Genomic DNA, 13,169 nt, shown 5'->3' on the forward strand with positions numbered 1-13,169 from the left:
GGGAGCTTGAGCTCAATTGGGATAACAGCCTCCGTGCCGAAGGCTAGAGCGAAGGGGGTCTCCTCCATGGGCAGTCTTTGGGTAGTTCGGTACGCCCACAACACATGGTAAAGTTCGTCTGCCCAAGTTTCCTTCACCTTTTCGAGCCTTGTCTTGATCCCTTGCAGCAGAGTTCTGTTGGTCACTTCGGCTTTGCCGTTCGCCTGAGGATAGGCTACCGATATGAAGTTGTGGGAGATGTTTAGGTCTTCACAAAACTCGACGAATCTCGCTCCCACAAATTGCCGCCCATTATCAGTAATTAGGGTTCTTGGCAGGCCGAACCTGCAAACGATTGACTTCCAGACGAAGTCTTGCACTTTAGCTTCTGTAATTTTCACCTGCGGTTCGGCTTCGACCCACTTGGTGAAATAGTCAATTGCTACTAGGAGGAACTTTCTCTTCCCCAACGCCACGAAAAAGGGTCCAAGGATATCCATTCCCCATTGTGCAAATGGCCATGGGGCACTCAAGGGCGTAAGCTCAGCGGCGGACTGTCTCTGGACATTGGCATACCTCTGACATCGATCACACTTTCTGATGTATTCAATGGAGTCATGATACATTGTCGGCCAGTAATACCATTGGCGGAGCAACTTGTGGGATAAGGATCTAGCCCCTAGATGGCTTCTGTAGATTCCCTCATGCACCTCCCACAAGGCATAGTCAGCTTCTGAAGGTCGGAGATATTTTAAGAGGGGCAAGGAGTATGATCTCTTGTACAGCTTGCCCTCATAGAGGATGTACCGGGAGGCTTGATTTCTGAGCTTTCGAGCTTCTTTTGCATCATGAGGGAGAACTCCGTCCCTGAGATATGCCACCAGTGGGTCGATCCAACTGGGCTCATGATCAATTTCCATCATGGGCCGCGACTCTTCTATCTTGGGCACTTTAGAACTTCAAAGAGAACACCCTTAGGCAATTCAGCCGGAGCCAGCATGGCTAGCTTGGAGAGAAGATCGGCCCTGATATTTTCCATTCTTAGAATCTGCCTGATGTGGAAGCTACTAAAGGTGGGGATGAGCTCCTTTACCTTTTCAAGGTACTTAGCCATGCTGTCCTCCCGCGCTTCATAGTTTTCATTGACTTGTCCCACTACCAATTGGGAGTCGCTGTGAACTTGGAGCCGATCTACTTCCAATTCTTTGGCGATCCTCAACCCTACGATCAGAGCTTCGTATTCCGCTCCATTGTTAGTTACGGAGAACTCGAAGTGCAGAGCGTACTCCGCGATAATCCCCTCCGGACTGATCAAGATCAGGCCCACACCTGTGCCCGACATGTTGGAGGATCCGTCCACGTAGAGGGCCCAAAAGCAATCGGGGGGGGCTGCTTCTTCTTCGGAGGAGTTCGGTCGGGGCTCCAGGCTGTCAATTTCACCCTGTTCAGGTTTGGCTTCCTCCAAGATAGTGCATTCTACTATAAAGTTCGCCAATATCTGGGCTTTCACTGTCGGTCTGGGTCGATAGTTGATGTCGAATTCTATGAGCTCAATCGCCCATTGCGCTATCCTCCCGGAGGTATCTGTCCGGTGCAGGATCGCCTTGATCGGCTGGTCGGTGAGCAACGTTATGGTGTGTCCTTGAAAGTAGGGTCGAAGCCTTCGGGCTGCAATCAACAGGGCGTAAGTTAGCTTCTCTAATTTAGTGTACCTGGTTTTGGTGTCTCTCAATGCGCGACTGATGTAGTAGATCGGTCGTTAAATTTTTGCTTCTTCCTTGACGAGAATGGCTGTGAGAGCCATAGGGGAGACCACCAGGTACAAGAATAACTCCTCTCCAGGCTCGGGCTTCGCCAATAGTGGAGGTGAGCCGAGGTAGCTCCTTAGTTCTTTGAATGTCTGTTGGCACTCAGTTGTCCAACAGAAGTCCTTCGGCCGCTTGAGGGTTTGGAAGAAGGGTAAGCACCGTTCAGCCGACCTCGCAACGAAGTGATTCAGGGCTACCACCCTCCCTGTAAGGTGCTGAACCTCTTTTATCGACTTCGGGGCGGCCATCTCCTGGATGGTGCAAATTTTCTCTGGGTTGGCCTCAATCCCATGCCCCGATACCATGAAGCCCAGGAACTTCCCCGAGCTCACTCCGAAAGCACACTTAGTCGGGTTCAGCTTCATCTTATATTTCCGGAGTGCGCCGAAGATCTCCTCGAGGTCGGTGATGTGGTTCATGAAAGATTTGCTTTTCACGAGCATGTCGTCCACATAGACCTCCATGTTGCGACCGATCTGCTCCTTGAAGATTTTATTCATCAGCCGCTGATAGGTCGCACCTACTTTTTTTAGGCCGAAAGGCATGACCCTGTAACAGTAAAGATCACGGTTAGTAATGAAAGCAGTCTTTTCTTCATCTTCTGGCACCATCCTGATTTGATTATAGCTGGAGAATGCATCCATAAAGGTGAGAAGCTCGTGGCCCGAGGTTGCATCCACCAGTTGATCAATTTTGGATAGGGGGTAGCTGTCCTTCGGGCAGACTTTATTCAGCTTTTTGAAGTCTATACACATCCTCCACTTGTCGTTTGCCTTTTTGACTAGGATGACGTTAGAAATCCAGTCAGGATAATTGACTTCTCTAATGAATCCGACTTTCAAGAGTTTGTCCACTTTTTCGGCTATCGTTTTCTGCCTCTCCGGTGTATGACCTCGAATTTTTTTCTTCGTTGGTCGATGCTTTGGATCAACGGCCAGATGGTGTTCTATGACTTCTGCGTCAATCCCTGGCATGTCTGCTGGGACCCAAGCAAAAACATCCGCATTCTTTCGCAGAAAATCAATGAGCTGCATCTGCACCTCTTCCCCCAGGTTGGAGCCGATCTTCACCGCATGCTCCGTATCCCCATCATTCAAAGGGATCGAAACCAGGTCTTCGATTAGGCCACCCCTTTCCTTAGTGAGATTGTCGCGGGCATCCAGTCCATCAACTGGACAGAGGTCAGATTGGTCACTTCTTTGCAAGGCTATATTGTAGTAGTGTCTGGCTAGGGCCTAGTCTCCCCTGACTTCTCCGACCCCCTAGTGAGTAGGAAATTTCAATTTCAAATGATAGGTTGACACCACGGCCCGAAGAGCATTGAGACCGGGTCGGCTGAGGATAGCATTGTAGGCTGACGGTGCCTTCACCATCAGAAAATTCACCAAAGCCTTGGATTGCCTTGGATATCGACCCGCAACCACAGTCAAGGTTATTACCCCCTCCACTGGGACAGCATCATCGGTAAACCCTACCAAGGGGGAGCCAATCGGCCCCAAATGACCGTCAAGGATGGATATTTTTTAGAAGGCATCATAGAACAAAATATCGACCGAACTTCCATTGTCGACAAGAATGCGGCAGACATTGTAATTAGCTATATTTAAAAAAACTACAACTGCATCATCATGAGAAAATTGAACTCCCCGAGCATCTTCTTCAGTAAAGGTTATGGGTTCCTCGATCCTTTGTCGCTTAAGGGGTCCGACCAATACATCGGTTGTTTCCTGCCGAGATTTTCCTGAGATGGTGTTGGCGAAATCTGTCGGAGGCTGATCATCGGACTGCTCCATGCCGACTGCTGTTGCCAGAGGAGGAGGAGCCTGGGAGGCCGGAGATGGGGCCGAGGCTTGCGGAGCTCGCTGAGACCTGGTTGCAGAGGTCGTTGACCGCTTGGAGGATGCCCTTCAGGGAGGCATCAGGTGGAGGCCAGGCAGAAAATTGGAGGAGAAGATATCGGGGAAGATGTGTTGGGAATAGTGTCCCAAAGCCAATCGTCAGCCTGTTGACGGTTGTGCTCCTTTTGTATTAGTACATGAATTATAAATAAATAAAAGTTATTTTGGTATTTTTTCATCACAAATGTTTTATCTTCTAATGAACTCCTGTGTTGTGGTGAAGTCCTTAGGACTATTTAGACTCGACAAAGGAGGATTTGTCGTTTAGTCCTTAAACATGTTCGCGACCAAATGATACGTTGTTACCAAGGACGACAATATTTATCGAGCATAGGTCGTTGTGTGCCATATGGGTTGGTTGTCCTCATAACCAAAGAGTGTGGAGACACTGGTATGGCATACAGGTGAGATGTAATGGTACATCTGCACTGAACGTGACCAACTCCGGAGCTATTTCTGCTGTCAAGATTTGCTCCGATGGGATATGGGTATAAATGTCCCTCCGACCTGAGACCGCCACGGTGACTTGCAAGCAACTCACTGCACTTAGGCACTGGACTACCTGAATTTCTAATTCAATGATGGAAGGTTGCTGGGTGTAGTCAAGTACTTGACTTGTCGGTGCGTGTGTCAAGATGGGATTGACCACTCCAGTTTAGGAGCTGTGTACAGTCGTGTTTCAATTTAGCAAAACCTTGGCCAGGGTAGTCCTAGTGAGGAGTCACAGGACTAATTGAGTTGAGCACGATTCGGATGATATCATCAGGGTTGACAGTTTAACCCTGAGTCATCCTAAACACAGGGGTCAAAAGGGATGAATTATACGGTAACCATATTCACGTAGGTTCTGAATGTTGCGATTGCGATTATTCGACCTATCCGATCGTCGGGTACCATTGCTAGATGGTCACTTCGATTAGTACAGAAATTGGTTCCTGTGCTACCGGCTTAGATTCGAACCTGCGGGGTCACACACATTAGAGGTTCCTTTCTGATCTGATGGCTGATTATGAGTCTTATCTATCTGGGACTCTATGATTGAGAATTAGGATTCTCTAATCATGAGTTCCACACATTTTGGGTACCGAGGTCAAAATTTTGAATTTCGAATTTTGAATTTGAAATTTGAATTCTTTGATCAGGATTTCATATCGATGGTCTCTGATGCCTGATTGCCCATCAGATTTGGACTCAACATTTATGAGAGGTTTAATTAGTAATTTAATCACTAATTAACTCAATTTGATTGAGTAATTATTTTTGGATCAAGTCCAATTGAATTGGATTCAGTTTGGATTGACCCGATTAGGTTAAATGTTGACCTAATCGCTAAGGTGGTTTAGTCCCTGATTTGATCAGGGGTTAGGTTTAGTTAATTCCTGATTTGATTAGGATTTTATTAAGCCTAATTAAGCCTAATTATGTTGGGTTTAATTTGGTCTAATTATGCTCAACCTATTTTAAACTAGGTTGGCTCAATTTGAATCAAACCACCTTGTTTTAAATTCCCTGCGTCACCCAACTTCCTTGCACCCATTTGAATTCACGAGAAGAAACTTCTCGTGAAATTTTTCTCATGCAAAACCCTTCCCCACGTCCTCATTTGTGCGCCATATGGATGGATAAAATAATTAGTTAGCCATTCAAATTCAAAGTATGTTTGAATTTGAATGGATAACTTATCACTTGCCCTTTCATCCTTATCCATTTGTGCGCCACATTACTTACACGAGAAAAGGTTTCTCGTGAAACTTTTTCATGCACAAAGAGCCACGCCCCTTCTCTTCTCACGCCCAAAAGGATAGGGATAAGTTGGTTTTCGTTTGAATTCAAATTTGATTTGAATTCAAATGTGTAACCTCTTGTCTTTATCCTCTCACGCGGATAAGACACGTTCGACGTTGTTTTAAAAAGAGGAGAAAGGTGGGACGTGCGTAGAAAAATTAGGAGAGAAACTTTGGGGTGTGAGGAAGGCTTCTGCGCAAGGTGAAGGTCCAAAACCTTCCGAGAGAAAAAGAAAGAAAAGAGAGAAAATTAGGTGCAGGGTTTTTGGTGTGTACCCTAGGGTTTCTACCTAGGGTTCGGGAAGTGAGATTGGTGTGCCACGAGTGTCGTGAGTCCACCAAATTTCAGAGAGAGATCCATCAGCCTCTCAAGTAACTGTGTAGATGATCCAGAGCATCTGAGAAGTCGGCACACATCGATCGAAGGAGTTCGATCAACATCTGCCATCAAAAGGGTGAAATCACGAACTAGCATTCGTGAGGAGCTGATCAGACGGGAGCTTCGTGTGGACGATCCGCAGAGGCCAGACAGTTGGGTGGCTGCGATATGATGATCAGAGCCCTCTGATGGTGATCAGATTGCGGTGATCGACTATCCGCAAAAGGTGATGTGTTCTGAACACAGTACTGTAAAACGTTTACTGATTCAAATTTGAATTTCAAATTTAAATGCATGCTGTTGTATCATATTTAGATCCTAGTGTAGGGTTAATTAGTATTAATTAATGAGATTAATTAATAATCCCACTGTAAAATAGTAATTTTGAAAAAGTTTTAAAATTACCATTTTGCCCCTGTACTAAATTTTCGCTTCAATTGATATCAGAGCAGGTTCTAGAATATGATATACATATGCATGCGTAGATTAAGGTGTAATCTATAAGTTTAAATTTGAAATTTAAAATTCAAAATTCAAAATTCAAAAAGATTTGAAATTTGAAATTTGTTAGAAGTTTTAAATTTGAAATTTGGTTGAAATCTCAAATTTGAAATTTGAAATTTGAAATTTGAAATTTGAAATTTAAAATTCAAAATTTGAAATTTGAAATTTGGTTGAAATCTCAAATTTGAAATTTGAAATTTGAAATTCGAAATTTAAAATTTGAAATTCAAAATTTAAAATTTAAAATTCAAAGATTGAAAATTTGAAATTTAAAATTTGGTTGAAATCTCAAATTTGAAATTTAAAATTTAAATTTTGAAATTTAAAATTTGAAATTCAAAATTTAAATTTTGAAATTTGTATATTTAGATATACATGATCCAAGTAGCAAGTAATCTAATTGGGTTGGTTGCCATGGCCGTCCGGTCATAGGAGAAAAGTAGGGTTTAAAGGCCCTCTCTTCCCATTCGATGGGGTCTCCTATGGCGGTAGGGGTGCCGATGCAATTATATCCCATGCCGATGAAGCAGCGAAAGGACTTAATTAAGAAATTTATCATGAATGTGTTAGATTAGATCTAAAAAAAAAAATTTATGATTTATTTTGAGTTATTTTCTGTTATGAAATGAGCAATAGAATTGCTGTTTATGAAATGTGATGACCCGTTTGTGAAATGAGTTAACACATTTGGTGAACAGAAAATAAAATCTTTCAAATTTGAAAATTATTTTTGAAATGCCAAACCCTGACCCATCAGCCCAAGTACTTAATTAAAAGAATTAAGTATTGTCTAGTAGGTCTAGAATTGTGAATTAAGACCTAAGACAATTGCATAAACTTTTGGGTCAATGGGTTAGATGAATTAGGTCCATAATTGGGTTAGACCTAAGGTTAGTTTAAAAAATGGACGAATTGGAGTAATTGGTCAAATCTAATCAAAAGTTGAATTAGATTAGGTCAAGGATACTCTAGACTCAACTTCAATAGTTGTAGTTGAATGGGTCCATGTCTTTAACTAGACCAAGATGGACTTAATTCATGGCTACGCGGTGGAGCTCTATTTACTAAGTTGATCAAAATTAAAACTAATGAACCGGTTGGTGTCTAAGGTAAGTTCGGCAGTTTTGACCAGTGGTTCTTAAGCGGAAGCTACTCGCATTGATTCGATCATTGACGAGTTAATGGCAAATCCCCACCACTGATCTCACTTACCTGGCCAATCTTGTAAGTTAGATTTTGATTAGATCACTTGGTGATTAGAGCTCACCCATGTCATTAGGTAAATCAGTATGACTGATTTAGGTGCTCCTAATGCCAGCTTTAATTAAATCCTTTTTAATCTGACTTGGTGAAGTCAGTGGGAGGATTGAAATTGGCTGGATGATTTCTTCTCTACTATTCTTTAATAAAATTCTCAAAATTATTAGGTCCCTAAAATAATTAAGTTATAATGATAACTAAGTCATAGCCTCCCATTAAGTGAATGATAATGAGTCCATTAGTTCAATGATCATTGGAGGCCCAAAGGCCTGGTGCTCATTGGCTAATGAAATTATTATTCATAATATGATAATTTGATTGAGTCTTTCTGATGGTGGTTAGGTTGGCCGGCCAAAGTCGGGCCTGATCATTTATTGGTTCGATTCACTAAATTAAGTCATGTTAATGGTTGGACCTAACCAGATCTTTTCAGTGGAGGCCAAAGCCTACTGATTAGGTTCTGGGGCAAAATAAATTACTAGAAGTTGTTTAGAGAAACAACTGGTTAAGAACCTACCCATAGATGCACATGGGTTGACCAACCAAAGTTGGGCTCGTGTGTAGTCTGTGTGGATTCTAGTACCCATTAAGGAATTAAAGTAATTTCTCAAATTGGAGAATGAGGCTACCAGTTCGTAAAAATATTGGGAAAAACTTTAGACTAAAGTCCAAGTCTTTAGTATTAATTTATGTACTAATAGAGGTCTCGTTTTTCTTTAAGCAGCTATGGCCACTACCCTGTCGCTCCGGTCATTATTAGATAATGACAAGCTCATGGGACCCAATTTCGATAGCTGGTATCGAAAATTGAAAATCATCCTTGAGCATGAATGGATCCTTTATGTAGTAACGGATCCAGCACCTGAGGAGCCAGCTCCGAACGCTAGTAAAGCGATCCGAGACACTTACTTGAAGTGGCTCAATGACCGCACCACTGTTCGATGTATTATGCTGGCAGCAATGAATGACGAGTTCAGCCGAAGGTTTGAGAATGCCCAGCCACAGGAGATGCTTCAAATGTTGAACGACTCCTTTGGCACGCCTGACGATGTTGAAAGGCATAAAACTAGTTGTGCTATTTTCAATGCTCGGATGAGGGATGGGGCCTCAGTCACTGATCATGTACTATATATGATCGAGATGATTGAGCGCCTAAGCAAATTGGGCTTTCCTCTGCATGAGCAGCTCGGTAAGGATGCGATCCTTAATTCCTTGCCCAAATCCTTCCTCCCATTCCTTACTCATTTTCGAATGACAAAGCCTGCAGTAAACTACCACGGATTGTTGGGGTTGCTGCAAAACTTTGAGAAGGATCACCAACTCCATAAGGAGTCGGTGAATGTAGTGGGATGGTCTTCTTCTCGTCGTCAACCCTTTGGGAAGGGGAAGAAGAACAAGAAGAAGAAAAATAAGAAGGTACAATCTCATACTGGGACAGTAGCACGGGGTCAGACCAAGAAGCGCAAGCATGACCAGAGCCAGACGGAGTGCTTCTTTTGCAAGAAGCACGGGCATTGGAAGAGGAACTGTCCTCAATACATTGCCTCCCTGGACCCGAATAGGCCAAAGAAGAAGCAAGGTAATTATATGATAACTCCTTGCAACTTTTCGATTTGTGATACTACTGCCTGGGTATTGGATACCGGAAGCCCTTATCATATTTGTAATTCGATGCAGGGTCTGCAGGTCAGTAAGAGATTTGATGAAGGCGAGAGGTTTCTGAATGTTGGAGATGGAAGCAAAGTTCCAGTTCTAGCTTTAGGAATCATGAGTCTTGTAATCAATTCTCGTAATGTAATTCTGAGTGAATGTCACTATTGTCCAAGTTTTTTATTAAATATTATTTCTGTAGGCCTTTTGGCCATGTACGGTTATGATTTTTTAATAAAAGAAAATATTTGCAATATCATTTTGAATGGTGTTACAATATTTGTTGGACAATTAAATAATGGAATTTACTTACTATCACAGCCTGTTAATGTGGTTCAAAAATTCGGTAAACGCTCTAGAATAGATAATGTGTCAGAAGTCTACCTTTGGCACTGTAGGCTAGGTCATATCAATAAGAACAGGATAAACAGGTTGGCTCAAGAAAGAATTCTTGAAGTTAGTGATTGTGAATCACTTCCAATCTGTGAGTCCTGTCTTCTTGGAAAGATGACCAAGTCACCTTTTACTGGAAAAGGTGAGCGAGCCAGTGAACTCTTAGGTCTGGTACATTCTGATGTATGTGGACCCATGAGCTCAAGTGCAAGAGGTGAATTTTTCTACTTCATAACCTTCACAGACGACCTATCTAGGTATGGGTATGTCTATTTAATGAAGCATAAGTCAGAATCATTTGAAATGTTCAAACTATTCCGAAATGAGGTAGAAAAACAAACTGGGAAGTGTATTAAAACTCTTCGATCTGATCGAGGAGGTGAATACCTTTCCAATGAGTTTCTGACGTATCTAGGGGAGAATGGGATTCTCTCTCAGTGGACTCCTCCTGGAACACCACAGCATAATGGTGTGTCTGAAAGGAGGAATCGGACCCTGTTAGACATGGTTCGATCCATGATGGGGTTTGCTGGTCTGCCGATCTCCCTCTGGGGATATGCGCTCGAATCGGCTTGTTACCTTCTAAATAGAGTTCCGAGTAAGTCTGTAGCCAAAACGCCATATGAGATATGGATAGGACGTAAGCCAGTACTCTCGCACCTTAGGGTTTGGGGGTGTCCGGCTTATGTTAAACGTTTAATTACAGACAAGCTTGGACCTAGGTCTGACAAGTGTAATTTTATAGGGTACCCAAAAGAGACCAAAGGGTATTATTTCTACCTTGCTGATGAGCAAAAGGTGTTTGTCAGCCTTAAGGCAATCTTTTTAGAAAAGGAGTTCCTTAGTGAAGGAACTGTTGCCTCTAAAGTCGAACTTGACGAAGTTCGACAGGTGAAAAAATCGACACATGTTACTGAACCTGAATCGGATTTGATTAGATCAGATCCGGAGCCCATTGAATATGCACCCTTAAGGCGGTCTGGTAGAGTACCACATCAACCGGACAGATACTATGGTTTCTTGGTCCGAGATGGTGATCCTATCGAACTTGATGAAAATGATGAGGATCCGATCACCTACATGGATGCAATGCAGAGACCTGACTCTGAGAAATGGCTAGAGGCCATGAAATCCGAAATGGAGTCCATGAAGGTCAACGATGTGTGGACATTGGTTGACCCACCCGAAGGAGTAAAACCCATAGGGTGTAAGTGGGTCTTCAAAAGGAAGAGGGGCGCAGACGGAAAGGTGGAAACCTATAAAGCCCGTCTGGTTGCCAAGGGATATCGTCAACGTTATAGTATAGACTATGACGAGACATTTTCTCCTGTGGCAATGCTCAAATCCATTCGGATTATGCTTGCGATAGCTGCCCATCTAGACTATGAAATCTGGCAGATGGATGTGAAGACAGCTTTCCTAAACGGAGAGCTGGACGAAGAGGTGTATATGATACAACCTGAAGGGTTCACATCCACAGATGAGTCTAAGGTGTGCAAGCTACAAAGGTCCATTTATGGACTTAAGCAAGCATCTCAGAGTTGGAACATACGTTTTGGTAGGACGATCAAAATGTATGGCTTCGTTAAGAATGGAGAAGAACCCTGCATTTATAAGTGGGCTAATGGTCCAGCAGTAGTATTTCTTGTATTGTATGTGGATGACATTCTCTTAATCGGGAATGATGTCCCTGCATTACAGGGAATAAAGATTTGGCTATCGTCACAGTTCTCCATGAAAGATCTGGGAGAAGCTTCCTACATCCTAGGGATGAGGATCTATAGGGATAGATCCAAAAAGTTGCTTGGCTTATCCCAGTCCACGTACATTGATACTATGCTGAAAAGGTTCAGCATGAAAAATTCCAAGAAAGGCTATCTACCGATAGGCCATGGAATTTCTCTCTCGAAGAGGGATTGTCCGACAACACCTCAAGAGAGAGAGCGTATGGGTAGGATTCCATATGCTTCGGCAGTGGGATCTATCATGTACGCCATGACATGTATACGACCAGATGTGGCATACTCACTAGGGGTAGTGAGTAGATACCAATCTGATCCAGGAGAGAATCACTGGAAGGTTGTTAAAACCATCCTGAAGTATTTGAGAAATACTAAGGACCAGTGGCTTATATATGGTGAATCGGACTTGAGACTTATAGGGTTTATAGACTCTAGTTTCCAGTCTGATCGAGATGATAGCAAGAGTGTGTCAGGATTTATTTTTACCCTTAATGGTGGGGCTGTCTGCTGGAAGAGTTCCAAGCAGCACACTGTGGCTGATTCAGTATGCGAGGCGGAGTATATTGCTGCATCAGATGCTGCCAAAGAAGCGGTGTGGCTAAGGAAATTCATCACCGAGCTCGGAGTAGCACCCTCCCTTGTTGGTCCAGTTCTGCTCTACTGCGACAGCTCTGGAGCCATTGCTCAGGCGAAGGAACCAAAGGCACACCAGCGGACGAAGCATATTCTGCACCTCTACCATCTCATCCGGGAGATCGTGGATCGAGGTGACGTCGACCTTCAGAAGATCGACGGGAAGGAGAACCTGGCCGACCCATTCACTAAAGCCATTGCGGTGAAGGAGTTCAACGACTACAAGTCGAAGATGGGTATTAGATACTGCACCGATAGGCTTTAGCCCAAGTGGGAGATTGTTGGGAATAGTGTCCCAAAGCCAATCGTCAGCCTGTTGACGGTTGTGCTCCTTTTGTATTAGTACATGAATTATAAATAAATAAAAGTTATTTTGGTATTTTTTCATCACAAATGTTTCATCTTCTAATGAACTCCTGTGTTGTGGTGAAGTCCTTAGGACTATTTAGACTCGACAAAGGAGGATTTGTCGTTTAGTCCTTAAACATGTTCGCGACCAAATGATACGTTGTTACCAAGGACGACAATATTTATCGAGCATAGGTCGTTGTGTGCCATATGGGTTGGTTGTCCTCATAACCAAAGAGTGTGGAGACACTGGTATGGCATACAGGTGAGATGTAATGGTACATCTGCACTGAACGTGACCAACTCCAGAGCTATTTCTGCTGTCAAGATTTGCTCCGATGGGATATGGGTATAAATGTCCCTCCGACCTGAGACCGCCACGGTGACTTGCAAGTAACTCACTGCACTTAGACACTGGACTACCTGAATTTCTAATTCAGTGATGGAAGGTTGCTGGGTGTAGTCAAGTACTTGACTTGTCGGTGCGTGTGTCAAGATGGGATTGACCACTCCAGTTTAGGAGCTGTGTACAGTCGTGTTTCAATTTAGCAAAACCTTGGCCAGGGTAGTCCTAGTGAGGAGTCACAGGACTAATTGAGTTGAGCACGATTCGGATGATATCATCAGGGTTGACAGTTTAACCCTGAGTCATCCTAAACACAGGGGTCAAAAGGGATGAATTATACGGTAACCATATTCACGTAGGTTCTGAATGTTGCGATTGTGATTATTCGACCTATCCGATCGTCGGGTATCATTGCTAGATGGTCACTTCGATTAGTACAGAAATT

This window comes from Elaeis guineensis, chromosome 6 (assembly GCF_000442705.2).
Source record: "Elaeis guineensis isolate ETL-2024a chromosome 6, EG11, whole genome shotgun sequence".
Classification (NCBI taxonomy): Eukaryota; Viridiplantae; Streptophyta; class Magnoliopsida; order Arecales; family Arecaceae; genus Elaeis; species Elaeis guineensis.